The 6022-nt window shown below is 40.5% G+C and overlaps 1 protein-coding gene across 1 annotated transcript in view; it reads right to left on the bottom strand.

Moving 5' to 3' along the window:
• The window catches only part of ODF2L (outer dense fiber of sperm tails 2 like), a 58345-nt gene extending 52600 nt beyond the window's left edge, over positions 1–5745 (bottom strand). The window contains exons 1-2 of the mRNA XM_074597788.1: positions 5632–5745; positions 1723–1856 (exon numbers count right to left, since the gene is read on the bottom strand). The gene's annotated coding sequence lies outside the window, so the exon portion shown is untranslated. The remainder of the gene's footprint in view (positions 1–1722; positions 1857–5631) is intronic.
• Positions 5746–6022: the final 277 nt, after the last annotated feature.

Here is a 6022-nt window from a genome sequence, read left to right as displayed (position 1 = left end):
CTGAAGTGTATTCCTATTCCCTAAAGTATTTCTGCTGCATACAAATGGTTTGGTAGGAACTACATCATACAATCAGAATAAATGGGTTGCAGCACTGTTCTTGAAATTATTTCCTAGAGTTACATAAAAATATGACAGAACTTACACAGCCAATCTCCAAGTTCCAAGACAGCTCATCCATTACTCTGAAAACACCCAATCCTACCTGCCTAGCGAGCGGAGCGGCAGAAGTCTATTGTGTGGCGACACTGACATCTAGTGGGCTCCAACAACAATTCCAGTTTTCCCAAATGTTCCAAATACCGGTTTAGATCAAAGCATCTCTCTCTGGGGTACTCTGACCGTAATATAAATGCATATTTAAAAGTACAATCGAAAATGAACAGTCGAACATTGAATTTAGTACTTAATGCTGGCTATTACTATAGGAGCATGAAGAAGATTTATTTAAATTGGGAGCTTCAGTATACTGACTTTTTTCTATAGAAAAAGCTCTGAAGAACTTAGTTCAAGTAACACAGGATTCACTACTCCTCCAAACATGTCTGCAAAAGACAGACAAAATTTGTTCTTTCATGCTTCCTGACAAGCAAGTGCAAAGTGACAGGATAAGATTGTTCGGCTTATTTCAATGATTATATTTACACTAACAGAATGTACGCTCAAAAGCTATCTGGGCTGGCATCCCAGTTGCTGACACAACTGCCATGTGCCAGTTCAGGCTAGCTAGAAAAGATACAATAGTTAAAGTCAAAACCATATAAGCTTTGTTCCTCAGCATGTTCTTCCCATGCTCTTTAAATAATTTCAGCTTCCAGCTTCCTACACAAGACCTCACAGTGTTTCACGGAGATGAGTTTAGTTATTCCTATACCACACGTGGAGAAACCATAGTACCATGTGACAAAGTGACTTCCTCACAGTCATCAGCAGGGAAGTAGCAGAGCTGCAATTAAACCTCCAGTCATTAAACTATCATCGCACAGAAGGAGGAAGAAACCCCAAAACTTTAATTTTTATTTCCATAGGGGACAGTTATGGCCTACAGAATTTTCCATACAATCTTCCTCCAAGTATAAGGCAGACAGCTGGGGTGCGGGACAAAAGTATTAACCTGCCTGGGTATCAAACTAAGCCACTATGGCTCCAGGAAGTATGATACCGAAAGGACAAAGATCACAAAAACCACACATGATTTACCTAGTCCGGTTCCCTGAGATTTCAGGACTTTCACTTACTGAATGTTTTGCCAGTTGCTGCTTGCAGTTCTAGTACAACTCCAGTTTAAGTGTTTAGGGGAAGCACAGCGACAGCTGCCGTAAGGATCAGTAGAAGAGTGCACTAATGTGAAAAGGAGCATTAATTCTCACTCAGATAGCTGCAGTTTCTGAGCGGAAGCGTGCTGTTGAGAACAGCTGTCTTCTGGTTCTGTCAAATCCAGTCCCCAGATTTTTCATGAAAGCCTGATTGTACACAGGCCAGGCAGCTGGCACTACTGATTTTATAATCTTTGCCTTCTTATTATCAAGCTAAGCTCACAGTTCTTAATGTTGGCACAGAAATATAGACTCACACACAAACAAATGCCCTTACCTATTTTAGTAAAACAAGCTTTGACTGTTGAATGGAGGTAAAAATAATGTTTGTTTTAAGTGACACATTCTGCTCCTTTTATTCTTCTATATCGTTTCACTACATTAATAAATGTTAAATCAAATTTACCTTCAGATTTTCATGCACATCTATTTTGAAAATCTGGTTCCAGGATTGCTGCTATTCTTCAAAGTATTTGTTGGAGTTCTGCACAGTTGTGACTGGTAATACATTGCCAGAACGTTTCATTTCCCGCTGTTTAACTGCATTAAAAAAAGGACATAAATACAAAAATATTCATAAACCAGCTGGCTTATGCAAATATATGCTGCGGTTATGTAATCATGAGTGGGAAGGGGAATAATGTATATACACGCAGTGACACAAGATGTGACCCATATAAGTCAATGTATTAGAGAACTAAATATATATGAATTCCAACGTGGGTACTACATTATTGGGATTACACATACTACCAAAATGTGTTTGTTTATTTATTTTATCACATTTTCACAGCGATACAAACTGACTTATGGAGGCATTTTGGGGCTGTCTTTGTTAAATCTTTAACTCCAAAGCCTTTGATTTAAACACTACCTTCCCATAAAGTCAGAAAGCAGTACTGTGAGTCAGCTTAGAAGCAATTAAGTTATAAGATATTCTTCTTCATATAAAAATATTTTATTGTCTTAATTATACTATAAATCTTTATATTAATACAATTTTGATTGGTTGGTTTGTGTTTTTTTGGTAAATGTAAGTTTTTAAGGATATGGTCCAAGACTCGCTAGCATTGAGGAAAGAATATTGGAAGCACTCCCAATGAATACACTAGATATTGGTAAGTTGTATTCAAAGGATTGCTTTATAATGCAAATATTTTAGGATAATCATACATTCCAAACAAAATAAAAATTTACATTATCTATCAACCCATTCTGAACCATACTAAACTGTGCTAAACCTACAATTTTTCTGCAGTAACCTTAAAAAATGCTCAAGATTCCACACACTTTTAATGTTTTTGATTTTCATCAAGCTTTTCAAGAAAAGTCTAATGACAAGAAATAAAATCTTAAGATTAATTTCTTCACAGGTAATCTGCACACAGAAACAAAGTTAATACAGTGCTAGTAACAGCAACTGTGCTGCAGCATCTAGTTATTCAACCTAGAGATCTCAAGGTTCTTGCCCTATTTTACAGTGCAATCAAATGTAATACTTTCTTGCAAAACTTTATAGCTACATGATCAAGATTAAGGTAGACAAATGTAATGATCTGTAGAGATAAAAAGGGCTAGAACTACAGCAATTCTAACTATTGGTCTTATTTGTCTCCCACTTCAGGAACGCTTAATCAGAAATCCTCAAAGCCCTCACTCAAATTATTTCCAAGTAACAGTATTGATGTTCTCTATATAAATTCTACTTCCGATCATAGCCAGGGATGTTCCAGGGTCTGTTTATATCCAACAGCACAAAGCTGTAAAAGGTTATTTCTTCCTTATTTCTTCTTTTTGGATGTGTTATAAGCAAGACTGAAGATCAGGCAGTAGGCAAAGTACAGTGTTCATTATACCTGCTGGTGCATTGGTCACTCACCTCCTTTTTAATTGTCAGAGATGAGAGGACATAGCATGCTTCAATTTCTTTTTCAGCCTGAGATGATTCTGTAGATTCTCCTGTGGCTTCAGTACTCTTACAAGTGACCAACCCTGCCATCCACCCTACACTTCAGAAGAAAGATGCTGTTCCTCCAGCACAGGTGGCAGAAGTAACCAGCTGTTTGCAGCTGATTTTATCAGAATGAGCTGGGGTATCTCTACACACTGTACATTCTTTGAATATACCTTCAGAGCTCTCTCAGTCAGTATCTAGCTTGTAACTAAGCCCACGTGATAGGTATGGCTCTCCTTACCTGGGCCCTGACACTGCTTTTGGCTCTGAATAGCAGCTGTAAAGAGGGGACCTCATTTCCCACCAGAATCAGATATTGAAGCTTCCAATAAAGACAGGACAGACAGCCTGCATGTGGTAATCTCTTAAAGTGACAACAGGAATCTCCAAGATTCAGCTGTTAACACCTGAATGGTTGTTCCTTCTAGGATGCCAAAAAAATTTCCAGAGTTTCTCCTGAACACTAAATTACAGGCCTACAGGTTGTGGAGAAAGAGAATTTCAAGAAAGGGAGTAACTCAGAAGTGTTTTAAGAGTAGTGGAACACTGTGGAACTCAGGAAGCATGGACTTCCACTTTGTGATCAAATAACTGAATTTATCCTTACATTGTAGGATAAAACAGGGAAAAAATCATCCAAACTAGGGTTTTACATGAAATATATAAACATGGACTAGAACAGATCTTCCTCTTAGATAAGTGTAGTAACCATTAGCCTGAAGAGTTATTTTCTCCCTCTCACTCACATTCTGACTGCTTAAACATTTGTGAAAAGAGGAAGGATGTTAAAAGTGAGAACTGAAAAAACACATCCAATGCCCCACATATGCCAAACAGCCCATCTGCTAAAGGTGGAAATACCGTCTCCTTAAGGCATTTTCCTAAGAAGTGGTACAGTTGTGTCTATGGCTCCCTAGGAAAGGAGTAATTAAAAGCAGGTATTCCAAACCCTACAAGAACACTCTAACTCATGGGGGCTTAAAGGATGGGAGCCTTCTTCCTCTTCCATCTAGAGGGAGGAAAGGAGAGGTTATGCTAGAAAGGAGAGGTATCTAACCATTTTGTGAAGGAAAAAGCAGAATGTCAAGACTGTCAGTGAATATGCCACAGAACGCAACACTGTCTTCTCTGGCAGGTGAGGCTCACATGTCATGGGCAGCAACAGGGTGTAAGCTTCAGGGAAGAACTTGCAATATTTTGTTTTAGGAAGAGCTATACTCTGTTGGTTGCTGTCAGTGTCAGCCTGGACATACCACTCTCCCAAGCCATTATTGGGATACATCTCACCTGAGGTGGTGCTTGCAGTTGTTTGGCATCTCTGTCTTTTTGTGGAACTCCATCAACAGGAACTGCTGATGTTTAACACCAGTGAAAGCTATGAAATGAAATAATTGCATCTGTGTGTCCAAATTTAAAATCTTTGATGTTGCTGTCTTTTCACATAGCCTACACTGATATCACAAGAAATTGTAATCAGCTCTTATATGACCATGTAGTGCTGAGCATTACAAGAGAGACCCATGGGACCTTTATACACTAGTAAAACTCATTTTAAGAAATGAAAACAAACTTGCCATATAGTTCTTATATATAAGACTTACACCCATGTATAAGTGAGACAATAAAAGCTGAAAAAGGTAAAATGTGTTCGAGCAAAGCAAACACATACACACAATAGCTTTCAGGCCCTCTCCTTATCAGCACTAAAGGTACAATGGGAACTTTACAGAGCCTGGGTTTTGTTTTGGTTTTAATTCCTGGAATTTGACCGGCATGTAAGCAAGATTGCATTGATTGTTACAGTTATTTCCTTTCTCTGGAATCCACTTCTTGTGGTAACGCCCTAGGATTTCCTCTGACTTTATCAAATTTAGCCAAACTTTACTTTCTATTTGGATTATGAAGTAAATGACTTAACTGAATGACCAGGATCATTTTCAGGCTGGCAATACTAGATGTTGCCAATGATGCCACATTGTAAATCTGTTGTCTAATTGCTAGCCCACTTCAAAGGTCCTTTCTTCTCCAGCATTTGAAAATCATGATGAGAGATGGAATAATAATGGAAATTATTAAAATTAGAGGCTATTTTCTTCTTGCCATTTGCTTGATTAGTGACATTAAGTTTTATATATATATATACACACACATGCTGTTACTATACTCAAGGTATCTTCAAATAGTCCCTTTGTGGTACTTTGGTGCTATTTTATACTTGTGTCTCGGTAAACTTTTATCTACACAAACTCTTTTAATAAGCAGCCTCTTTCTGAACGACTTCTTCAAAATCCTTTCCCAGTTTACATTTCCACGGTCTGTCCGAAGACTATTTTCCATGAAGACAAACAAGATTTGACTTACAAAACACTCGAGCCACGGGGGCGGGGGAACCTTGCCCTCTCAGAGCCGGGCCGGAGGGTGCCAGCCCCGGCGGGACAGGCCAGGCCGGACCCCCCCCCGGCCGGCGGGGTTTCCGCGCGTAGGGTCGGGGACAAACGTGCCCCGGGCGGGCCACCACCGCCCGTACAAGGGGACTCTGCCTTTTTCGCCCGCCCCGCTGTGCGTTTACGGTAAAGGCCGCGACGGGCTCTTGGGAGGCGGAGGCGGAGACAGCCACAGCCGCAGCCGCCAGCCCTGGAGGGCACCGATAACGGCCGGAGCTCCCTGAGGCGGGGCGCGTGCCGCAGCCCCAGCGGACCCACCGCCCCCTCACGGCAGCGCGGGGCGGGGCGGGGCGGGGCGGGGCGAGGCG

This window comes from Larus michahellis, chromosome 8 (genome assembly GCF_964199755.1).
Source record: "Larus michahellis chromosome 8, bLarMic1.1, whole genome shotgun sequence".
NCBI lineage: Eukaryota > Metazoa > Chordata > Aves > Charadriiformes > Laridae > Larus > Larus michahellis.
The sequence above is the reverse complement of the archived record's forward strand: the minus strand, read 5'-3'. Positions and strand labels throughout refer to the sequence as shown.